We start from the raw sequence: 12,563 nt of genomic DNA on the forward strand, positions 1-12,563 counted from the left end.
TGTAGTTGCCTGTTTCCTTCTTTCCTGTGTAATTGGAAATTCTTTTATCTATCCAGTGATGACTCATGTATTTGTGGTTACCTTTCTTTCTCTACTAGCTCATTGCATCATAGGTGCATGGAAATGTGCATTTTAGCAGCTTTAGGAAAAATACTATGAACAAATAGCAGCAGTTGCTGAAACAGTGGGTTAGGTTTGGCTGCTTGCAGAACCAGACTGTGAACAATCAAGAATTGTGTGTTGTGATGTTTCAATATTTTCAGCTGCAATGGGGTTGGAACTAAGTGTAACACCATGTAGTTTGTGTACTTGTACACATATGTGTCTTGAAAATGGTTTCAAGAATAATTTCAAGAAGCAAAGGTGACAGTGTTTTGCTAGTCATCTCTGAACTGCTGTTAAATATGTTAGGACCTTTTTTAAAGGACTAAGGAAAGGAGATTTTTTTTTTTCCATTGGAATCTGCTCAACAAAGTTGGGGTAAGTGTATATTGTATAATGGGTTGAAATGCTACCTCTTTTGCCTGTAACTAGAGACTGTTACCAGTGGTAATGCCAATTTGGTAGAAAAGTGGAAGTTTTTGTTCCAAAAGCTGCAATTCTCCTCCAACGCAGCACTTGATTTCATAGAGTGGTGTGGATGTTGAACAGGAGGTTGCAGTTGCTACAGTGCTGCTGTATTTTCGAACAAAAACAGGCCTGAGGGTTTGTATTTCATCTGCTTTTACCCTCTTCTGTGCAAGTGTGTGGTTTGCTCCTTTGTAATCTTGGTGGCAGGGGACGGGGATTCTTTGCTGTGTGAAAGCTTATTGAATCACCATTAAACCCTCCTGATCAATGTCTGTCCTGTTCAAGAGTTCAGCTCACACATGCAGTGTAATAGGAGTTCAAGTGCTGAGCATCTAGTCTGGTTAACTCATTTTAATGAGGACTTGACCACCTATGTGGACACCTTGGCCATTCTGTTCACCTAATAATAGATATGAATTCACCCTTCACACTGATTTTCAGATCACTCTGTTTTATGCCGGTGGGACTGCACACAGTTTGTAAAGTCTACATATTTTCAGTATTTTGTTTTAAGGATAGGCTTTATTATGAAAAGTTAATAACAAATGAGACAATTGCACACAAATAAAACAAAGGTGCAAGTTGTATTTCACAGTAGTATCTGACAAGTATGAACACTCTACAGTGATACAGTTGATACAGAAGTCTGATCTGCTATCATTTTTCAAGCTTGGGGATGTGTACTCTTTTGGAAAATACATTGATTATCTTTATTGTTAAAATGCTTGGGTCTGGTTATCTGAAACTAAGGACTATTCTACTCTGTATTGGAGCTGACCTTGCAGATGATGCCAGCAGTTGGCATTGGGCTGATAAATGGAGTTTGTGACAGAGTATCAGACAGTCAGTCTGCAGGCTAGGGGATGGATTGCTAATTTTTGTCCTTTGCTGAAAGGCACTTAGAAATACAGAAGATTGACAGACTAAACAAAATTCTCACACAGTGTTCTCAGTCCTATGGAAACCAGAAGTTGAAATAATCCATATCTGATTTTGATCATCTGGGACATAATTGACTGTGGGAGCTTCAAGTGTTTTCAGGGAGATTAATACTTTGACCTACTGGTGTTGGAGTAAATGGTCTTGTTGAGGTCTCTTCCAAGTTTATTTTTTCAGTACTTGTGCAGATTTTGAAGAAGTGCAGATTATATGTTTGTATAAATGTTCACATAGAAGGGAAGAATGGAAGAAAAATAATCCAAAGGCTTATGCAGAGTTTGTGTGACATAAAACATGGTTGAAAATACATAACAGAAAAAGGGAAACACGAGCTTCTATAAAGAACAAAACAACAAACATCAAGAACAGAGGATTCGTTAGCATTTAACCAGAATGAAAATGTCCTGAAAAATACCTTAATGAGCCTAAAGCCTGAGGAGGGTCAATTGGTAAAAGCTCTGGAGTTTCAAAGAACTTTAAATACACGAGTGGGAATTGGTCTAATAGCCAGTGTCACACAGCATCTGGTGGAAGTTGTCCATCAATTATAAGTAGGTTTTCTCAGCCTGGCAGTTGAATAATATGGGATTCATGTGAGAGTACAATCAGTTATTTATATTTCCTAATTGTTATTATGAGAATTAAATATTGTAGGAAGTGTAATCAATGAATACTTTTTTAAAGGGACTTTAATGATAGAATCAGAGGCAAAAAAAAAAAGTGGAAAGCAGCTTCTTTGAGTAGAAATACCCCTGAATTTGTCCAGTGAGAGAGACAGTAATACTTCATGCAGAATGTGATTCTTTAGTCTAAGGCACGTGTTCAGTGTGGCCAAAGGTGCAAATAATATGTAACTGAATTTAAAGAAAATATAAATCAAATACTGTGGCAATGGCTGGAATTGGGAAGCTGTGCATTCTGCATAGTTGATGTCTGACCTGTTTGATGCAATAGCCACAGCTCATTGCTGTGGGAAAGCAAATAGGATTGTCCTTAGCTTGGGTGTTTTCTACCTAGAGGGAGTGATGAGAATCATGCAGATTTCTCTGTACAGAGTGTTGGGAGGTGCTGTGTGTCAGTGCTGGTCAGAGTTGCTGTCTGGTCGTGCTGGTGTGCACAGAGTTGTGCTCCATCCCACGTTTCCAGCCCTTCTGCTGTATAACCTGTCTGCAACTTCTGTTATTGTAACCTGGAGTTAAAATACCCTCACCCCCTCCTGTACTGCCAAGGACATTTGCTCCCTACTATCCTCTTTAATTTCCTTTTATGACATGATGATACAGCCCAGTTGTAGTTACAGAAACAGCCATTTGTCAGTCATTTGTGTATTGATTTTTTTAAATATTTGTTAACAACAGGGATGGGCATAGTTTCAGACTGAGGTGTATTACTTTAGTGTGTGCTTCTGTAGGCAGAAAAAAAAGAAAAAAGTAAATTGTGGAGACCCTGAATTTCACTTCCTGTCTGACAGTTCTTGTCTGCTAGAGCCAGCTGATGTAAATTGAGTTGGTCTGTCTCACAGTATTTATCTTCTTAGTAGCAACCCCTTACCTGACAACTTTTTTTTTTTTTTTAACTAAAAAATGTAAAATTTGTATATCCTCTGGGTTAGATCTCACTAACTTTTTGAAATGAAAATTAGATGTTTATTTACCTGTCTCTCTTTCTTTGAGATCTGTTTCTGTCTCTCCTCGCTCTCCTTCCCACTTGCTGCTGTGTCCAGATGCAGTTGTTCAGGTTGACAGCAAACCCTGCTGCTGGCTGCCCTCCCCTTTACACCCCTGCTTCTGCCCCCTGTGTTTCTTGCCTGAGCTGTTTGCTGTTGGCTCCATTTCAAAGATGCCTCTCTTGGCCTTGGTCTTTGGGGTTTTTTTCCTACTCTCTGGTTTTTGTTTTGTTTGAACAACTTTTCATGTGCCCTGACAGCATTCCCTTATTTCTCACCCATCTATCTGCAGTTCCAGGCTCCTCCTCTTCTCCCTGCTCCTTCTTTCATTGTAGGTGGTGAAGGTGCAAATTTTTCTTGAGAGATGCAGCAAGTTGTACTAATGTGAGCTTGGCTTCAGCAATCAGCACTGCCCAGACTGGGCTTGATTTGCAAAGACAGGATGAGACAGGTACAGACAAAGAGCTGTTACAGGCCTTAAAATGGATTAATTAGTTATTAGAATTCATTATTTTTTATATATGTATCTATTCATATCAGTTATTAGAATTGATAATGGAGAACTGCTAAAGCACATGAAAAAATCTTCATTTGGTCTATGTTGCATACTTAGGAGGTGATAAAAAAATTAATACAAAGTTGGGTAATTTCAGGTCAATGGTCAGTTGCATGAAGAGAAATTATATTATGAAAAATTATATGATGATACCTTGTTTAAAGTATGTAATTTCACATGCATTAAACAAATGCCTTTTCTTTGGATTCAACGATGTTTAGGACCTTTAATTCACTTTACAAATTCATTTTGTGAAACTTGCAGACAGTACAGGGCAAACACATACCTGGTGATAATAGCTTGGCTGTTCTCCAGGAGGATTTGCCCCAAATTGTAGGTGGCAACTGTACATTTAATGGGAGAGATTATTCATTTACAAAAGCAAGGAACCTGCATGGTAGATACTCCAGTATCATGTAAGTGTGTATATGTGAATATCTCCAGTATTTATACTCATATGTTCATATATACACCCATGCTGGAGTTACAGTGGAATTTTCCAGTTTGTACCATGCATTTCCAAAATGCCATATACTCATGATACTCTCTATAAATGCATATTGTTTTAACTGAATGCTTTGTAGTAAAACTCATTTTTTGTATCAAAATACACTGACAGGTTAATGGCTACTATTGCAATTCTGTTTCATTGTCTTGAATATTCCAGTATTTTTTCTACCCTTCCCCCATTGAATGGGAAATAATTTAGAAAAATGCTGGTTTGTCTATATTTCTGTTTTTGGGGGGGTGGGAAAGCATGGGTTTGCCATGCTTAATATTGAAATCCAGGAGTTCTGAAGAACATTGAATGTACATAAGTTGGGTTTTTTTAACGTTTAATCCAGTGGTTAACCTTTTTCACAAGGAATATTCTCAACTATCAATTACCAGTCTCCATTCATGCTCAAATAATTTACCTTGCACTTAGCCCAAGGTCAGAGGTATTATGATTGACTAGTGGGTTCATCAAGGTTTTTAATATTCAGATAAAACTGAAGGCTGGGTTACCTTCTGCTTGCAAATCTGTGCTCAGAGTCTATGTACTTGAAAATAAATAACCCCACCTGAAAAGAGTATGGATGCTGGCAGCTCCACTTCTCTTTTAGATGCTAAACGTCAGGATTTTTCCCCTTTTGATGATCTGTTGCTTATCTAGTCTTCCTTGTCTTCTGCAGTGCTTTTAAAAGTGTAGCTAAGCTGTAGAACTGTCTTCCTGGTGTACCCCTCAGAGAGCAGCTAAGCAACACAAACAAACTTGGAAGCTCCTGGTGCTTCATTGCTGAATGTCTCCTCAGTGTGCATCATGCTGGGGTTTCTAATAGGATATTTCTGGTTGCACCTTCTAAATTCTGTCCTATGGGGTGTTCTGTAATGAGAGAGATCCAGCTTCTGTCATCCAGATAAAAGCCAAGCCTCAACCTCAAATAGAGAAAGCTCTACAGAGGCTTTGGAAAGCTGGTTTGGGAGCTACAGCTGCTGACTAAAAAAGGTAGGCTGCTAGCAAGTTTCAGAGACTTCCTGTCTTTCAAGGGTGTCTCTGTTACCAGTTTAATAGTGGCTGAAGTTCCCTGTAGTAATGACTCTTAACCTTTTCTTTCTCTGGTTTAAATTATTTGAAGAAAAAATTGCACAAGTGTGCATTTACCAAGGTTAGTAAAATTCCACAGCCCAGCTGTGACTGACTTTCTGGAATAAGGAGGAAGAGCCCACACCCCTGCTGGGAGGAAAGTTGGAAGATGTAAGAGTCAAAACTGTATTAAGACTAAAGTGATGATGATTTTATTTTTAGAAACCAGATTTGGGGGTACAGTTTGCTACTGCCTTTACCACTTTGTTTAATTGTATATCAGCATTAAAGAGTTCTCAAAGGCAACACAAAATAAAATCATCTCCTGGGCATATCTCTTAATATGCAAACGTTAGAAGAAATGCCAAAGAGATTTGATGCTATTCTGTTTATACAGGCATTGGCAAATGTCAACCCTGGTGAAAGAGTCATCTCCAGTTAAAAGACAAATACTGTATCACATGAAAGAAAGGGGAAACAGGGAAAAACTAGCATTTAATGTTATAACCACTACAGATAAATTTGCAGATTATTTTGTGTGATTAAATAGGTTTTAAAAGCAGTCAGGTTGAGTTATATTTATGTAATTGAACTGAAACCCACAGGTAGGGAGTTAATTTCACATTTAAAAGCAGTATTTTTAGTGGTATTAAGAACCAAAGACAGAAGGGGCAAGGAGAAACCTTACTGCTGGTGAGGTACTGTGCATGTAGAAATTAAGTGGGTTTAACAGAGTATTTCAAAAGCTTGTGCTTCCTCAGTATGTGAATCTGTAAGTAACGATCTGTTCCCTGATGTCTACCAACTGCTTCTGAATTTTTATCTACTTCACTAATTCTCATCTATCAAAACAGAAACAAAGTTCATTTATCTCCCTTTCTAAATGCCCAGATTGTTCCTCTGTTTCTTTGCCTTGGGAATGCTTCTAGCTTTCAATATTCTTTGGACTCCTCCATCATAAAAAAGACCCACCCTATAGAAAAAGTGTAGCATGGAACAATCAACTTCCAGACTTATAATGTTCCTATTGCTGGTCCTATAACAATCAGCCAAAGTTAAATTAAAAGACTCTTAATGACAGCAATAACAAATTAAAGAGGAATAAAGCTTACTCAACATGTTAATTCTATTTTCCACTTGGGTCCTACTCAAAACATCAGCGGAAACAGAGTGAGAGCAAATATTTCCCATGGAAAACAAAGAAACTGAAGTTAGCCTTTCTCAAGTGAGAGCTACAACCCAAATGAATTATCCTCCTTGGATTCGATTGGCAGACACTAAAATAATCCTGCTTTACATGGTGATTGAGAGGCTTTTCAAATCATCTTTTTTTTTCTTCCAAAGAGAGCCAGGCAAAGCTGGGAATGCCCGTTTTCTCATGGGGTTTTTTTTGTACCACTCCAGCATCTTGAGGCACATTATGGTCTATACAAAAGAAGGGATAGTTTTTTCCAAAGTGACTTGCATTAACTGGGAAAGATCACATCTGTACACCACAGTGATGTGCAGCGAGTAACAAGGATGTGGGTGATTCAAGTACTTAGATATCCACATTCAGGACATTTCCACTGGTGAAAACCCATCCCATGGACAGAATGCCATGTTACCTGAGTATGATATGTGCTATGTATGCTCCTCTTGCTATCATCACAGTTTAATTTATTTTTTTTTTTCACTTTAGCAACTGGTATGTACAGTATATATTGAATGTCCTAGATGTTAAAAAGATAAAAGTCTGTAGTGACACAATTAATCCAGTGCTATCCAAAAAAATGAATAAGCATTTGCTGAGCTCTGTAGGACCGTCGCTCTCCAGCATTGCTATTTGCAGTAGTTTTCATTACAAAGTCAATGTAGCTGAGAATTATCAACTTCTACTGCCTTGTATTTCCTTGAGTGTTGCAGTCTGTTTGGAATGAGATCAAGGATGGCAGAAGAGAAAGGTGATCTGGTGGGGGACATGCTGGAGAACCACAGGTCCTGGGTGGCACGTACCACGGAGAGAGCTCCCTTGGAGGAGTGTTGATCCAGTTTGGCTAATGATGGTTTAGGTAATTAAGCCTGAAATACGAGTAGGATTCAGTAAGTAGAATTGAACTTTGATTAAACCTTCTGATGAGTTATGCAAAGAGAAATGCACTGAAGAGAGGGAATTTCTTAATAATATTGACTTCTGTCACAGCACTTGGACGTTCTTGAAACGAAGTCTACTCAAGTGGAAAATTGGATGTGAGGAGGAGGACTTGTGTGCAACTCCAGTGTTAGAGCTGTGCTGTGCTGCTTGTGAATTCATACAAAGCCTTACCCTGAGAAGAGAAGGCAGCAGGGAGCATGAGTCTCTTGCTTCAGTACATGCATTGGTGTTAATTTTGGAGGCATTGTGTGTCATGGCTGTTATACCTACACAGACTGCACAAAAATTTAGCTTAGAGAATAACAGATCTCACAGTATCCCCAAAGACAGAAATAACTCTCTTGCAATTGCTTTTCCAGGGATTTTGACCACCTTTATAGTACCAGATGACACTGACCCTGAACTGTGCAACCTAGCTGGAGATGGGCAGCCCCAATCCTTTTTACTTGTCACTTGGAACACACCAACCTCTCACACAAACACCAGCAAAGGGCAGGAGGGAACACACTGCTACCTGAGGAAAATAGAAGGATACTCTTTTTGTGGAAATGTGCCTGTGCCAAAGAAGGTTAATGCTGTCAGAAAGAGAGGACGTTGAGGAAACATGGCAGCCTTTCTTTAACTCTCAAAGCTGTGATCAAAATTGTCTGAAGTGACTACTGATGTTGTCTTTTTTATTACTCTGCTGAAACTGAGATTCATAGATTTTCTACAAAAGTTTGTGCAAAGCCTGAACGAAGGCCCCTTTGTCATATCTTAAGTGAAAGGTAATTTAATCTTGTATTCTCTGAAAGAGAGTTCCTGAATATTATTTCTTTGTAATAACTCAATCTTTTGTTTTAAAAGTGTCATGCTTTTTCTCATTGTCTTTTATTTAAAGAAAACACACCACAGGCAAGGTGACAGGTGGTTCAAAGGTGGTATTAGTCTCCATTTTTCATGGTTCTTAGATTCCCTTTAATCCAGTATTTTGGTCAACTGTAAGTTTAAATCTGTGTGGAACGTCTGGCTAAGGAATATACCCTGGAGTTTGGGTTGTGGTTCAGCCCCTCCCTTGATGGAACTTTATGGTTTTCACTCACAAGGTTTTTTGTTGTTGTTTGTTTGTTTTTTTTTTCAATCAGATGTTTCGTGCCTGACTTAGTAATTCTTATGACAGCTAATTACTTTTGAAGTAATTGAGACATTATTGAAAGAAATGTGTAAGAGAGCTGTCAACAGGAAAACCTTTGCAAAATTGCTCTCTCTAAGAGAGAACTTGTAGTCAGCTTTTTTAGCTGTCACCTGAAAGCCTTGTGGCACTCAGTGGAATAAGCAAGTGGTGGCTGAGCTGTTGTGATAGTTTCACCATTTATCTGTGCAAATGGATTTATTCCTAGCAAGAAACTGTCCTGATAGTCTACAGAGTTGGAAAAGAAGTATTCAATAAACTTACAGGTGAGTTGAATGAGGTTTTGATAAAATATTACTCTTCCATGCCCCTGCCAGCAGATGGTGGGTTTTCCTGAGTTTTGCCATTGCTTCTCTGGGGCCACTCTGTGCTTCAATGTGTGCAATAACTTCACAGGTTTGCACATCTTACAGCACTCTGAGCAAAATGGAAGCCCTTCCCATTAGTCTACATGCCCAGCTAATATATTACCAACACTGTAAGCCTTGTTTTCAGTAGGTTGTTGCCAGCTGATCTGTTTTTTAGTGAATTCTGTTGTTGCCAGCCTTGTTTTTAAAACACTGGAGTGTACCAAACCTTTGAAAGAAGATGGGGGACTAGGTAGATCTATCATGTACTTTCTTTTGCATAAAATATTTTAAATGCATACTCTCTTTCCAGAACACCTCACCTCTATGTGCTCTCCCTGCCTTCCATAAAGAATAAATTCTTAGATGGAATTAGCCAAGTGTAATTTACTTTTCTCTAGAACTGAAGCTGGATTAAGGAAAGATATGCATAAGCCCAGCTGGTACAGAGAGCGTAGGTGAGAGGGAAAGTCATTGAAGTGCAATAAAACACCTACCTGGAACCTGATATAATAATTATCTCAACTTGGAGTTCTGCGTGGTTTAATAAAATGCCACCAGCTCCTGTTATGTTTTCCTGAACTTTGCAGAAGCCTCTGCAAGTCTAATTTCTTTTTCCTCTTCTCTCCCTGCCAGCCTGTTGCAGCTTACACTACCAAGCTATTTTTCATGCTCAGCAGCATAGAAACAGAAGGGAGAGCATGAGCTATCACCTGGAGGATTTTTACAGGGGGTTGCACATGGATCTGACAAAAGACCAGCTGTAGAGCATGCAGGTGACACTTCATCTTTTTGTAGTACATCCTCTGGATTGTGGTTTGCACTCACTTCCCTCTGGTGTGTGGGATTTGAAAGGGATATAAAAACTGGCAATAGGTGTTGATGGGGGTCTGGCTCCATGTGTAAGTTTTCTAGGCTCAGTGTATTTGGTGGTAATCATAGAGTCTTCATAGAATCGTGGAATGGTTTGGGTTGGAAGGGACCCTAAAGGTTGTCTCGTTCCAACCTCCCTGCATGGACAAGGACACTTCCCACTAGACCAGGTAGCTCCAAGCCCCATCCAACCTGGCCTTGAACACTTCCCAGGGAAGGGGCATTCACAACTTCCCTGGGCAATGTGTGCCAGTGTCCCACCATCCTCATAGGGAAGAATTTCTTCCTAATGTCTAACCTAAATCTACCCTCTTCCAGATTAAAGCTATCACCCCTTGTTCCGCTGCTACATGGTCCCTCCCCAGCTTTCCTGTAGCCCCTTCAAGTACTGGAAAGCTGCTATCAAGTCTCCTTGAAGCCTTCTCTTTTCCAGGCTGAACAACCCAAACTCTCTCAGCCTGTCTTTGTAGCAGACCTGCTCCAGCCCTATGATCATCTTTGTGGTCCTCCTCTGGACTTACTCCAACAGCTCCATGTCCTTCTTGTGTAGGGGGCCACAAAACTGGACACAGTACTACAGATAGGGTCTCATGAGAGCAGAATAGAGGGGAAGAATCACATATTGAGCATGTATTTACTCCTCTTTCCCTTGCCTGGGACTGTCCAAAGGGAAGCCCTATGTCAGGTCCACTTCCCTGTTATAAATAAATCTGAGTTTTGCAGCAGTTCTCGGTGGTCTTGTTAGGCTAAAAATCAATTTAAGAGATCCTGGCTCAGTCCTGTTGGATCACTGCTGATTCTCTTAGCTGATATCATGAGCTGCTGGTAGTTTGCAGATCATCTCTGCAGAAGAAACAATTCTGTTTGCAGATCTCTTTGCATTGGACTGTACATTGATTGCTAGGCTGGTTTTGGGTTTGGATTTTTTTCCCCCTGTGTCTGACACATGCTCCCAAATTGTATTTGTTTTGATCACAATTGCATCGATGCATGTGTCTGTGTGCTCCTTGCCTTTCTTTGGGGGTTCTTTGCTTTTCCTCAGGATCAGGGCTATGTGATACCTGGAAGTTGCCTTCGTGCTACAGACCCAGCAGACTCAGTTCCTTTGTATCTGAAGTGAAATCACTAGAAATTGTCAATGCCAGCAGGAAACTGGAGGATGTCTGGCCAAGTTCTGTGAAATTCTCCAGGTTAAAGTCTCCAGACTTGAAAATCCATCTCATTTGTCTGCCTAAATGTTATTGCTCAGAGTTGAGTAATGATGTGTTGCTCAAAGCTGAGCAAATGGGATAGGAAGAGGCAGGAGCCATCCTCTTCATCAAAGATGTGTCTGTGCTGTTTGTTTTATAACAATTCCAATACAGTAACAACTGCTGCCCTGAAAAATCTCCTCTGACATAGGAGAGAGGAGAATTCTGACACTGAAGCAATTGGTTTGTCCAGGTGGATATATTGCATACAAGGTTGCAGGCACAACATTTCTTTGGCTCCTCATGCCAAGCAGGACCCTCGCTGTAATGGCCCTGTGGCCACTGCCTCACTGGGGAGAAGAATGGTGATAGGTTGGAGTGAGCCAGCCCACCTCACCTCCTCACCTGGCCAAACCCCCCACCTGTGGTGAGGTGGCAGAACTGACAACCAAGTATTTTCACTGTCAAAAAGTCTCTTCCAAGTGTATCTTACCACCAAATGTGGCTTTCCTATCTTTTTTTTTGCAGTTAGAACTGTGGGGTGGATGTTGTCAGAGAGACATCATTGTCCCAGTGCAGGAGATGCAGGTCCACAAATTAAAGGTTTCCCTCTGACTTTTATTTTTTTTCAGTGACTTGGAGAGAACGGAGGGGTTAGTCTCGAAGCAGCAAAGCAAAACATTTTAAGCAAAAAAAAAAAGGAGAAAAAATGCTTCATGTTGTCACTCAGTGAACGAGTATACTTGAAGCCTGTAAGCCACAAAGCTACAGTTCTGCAGTAAGGAGATGTTTAGATGCTAAGTTTCAGCAAAGTCATAGAGTTATGGAATAGTTTAGGTTGGAAGAGACCTTACAGATCATCTCAACTGCCCTGCATGGTCAGGGACACCTATCACTAGAACAGATTGCTCCAAGCTCCAACAACCTCCTGTTGAACACTTCTGGGAATTGGTTGCAGGAGTATTCGACTTTTTTTCCCCCTGCAACTCTGAGGAGTCTGTTTTTGCTGACTCAGATTGCTTCCTAATAATGTCCAGCTATTTTTGAACATAAGAGTTAATCTCTGCTGTCAGTGTGGGATGCTACAGTGAAGGGGCAATGCAAATAAAGCCAAGTCAACTGATGTTCTGTGCAAAGGACAAGAAATACATGAATGGCCAGACTGGAAAAGAGACATTTAATGCCAAATATGCTGAAGTTTTGGGGTAGGTTTTCTAGCAGTATGATGCAATTTTGGAAGTGTAGTATGGGTTAACCATTGCACCATGGTCTCAAGACAGTTATATTGCAATGCTGTGTTTATAGAGACTAAAAAATTACATACTAAGGACTGATTACATACTAAGGCAGGTTTTTGTACAAGTTTTCTTTCCATTAAAGTTTGACAGTGGTTTTGGACAGGTGGGAAGAGGTAAATTTTATTTCTTAAGCTTGTGAAACCTTGTTCTGGCTGCCAGCATATTTTATACTCATGCATTTGCCTGAAATTCAGATGGCGAATATCTTTTAAAGTTACTTACATAAATGCTTTCATCCCAGATTATTGTCCT

The sequence above is a fragment of the Apus apus genome, chromosome 5 (genome assembly GCF_020740795.1).
Source record: "Apus apus isolate bApuApu2 chromosome 5, bApuApu2.pri.cur, whole genome shotgun sequence".
Taxonomy (NCBI): domain Eukaryota; kingdom Metazoa; phylum Chordata; class Aves; order Apodiformes; family Apodidae; genus Apus; species Apus apus.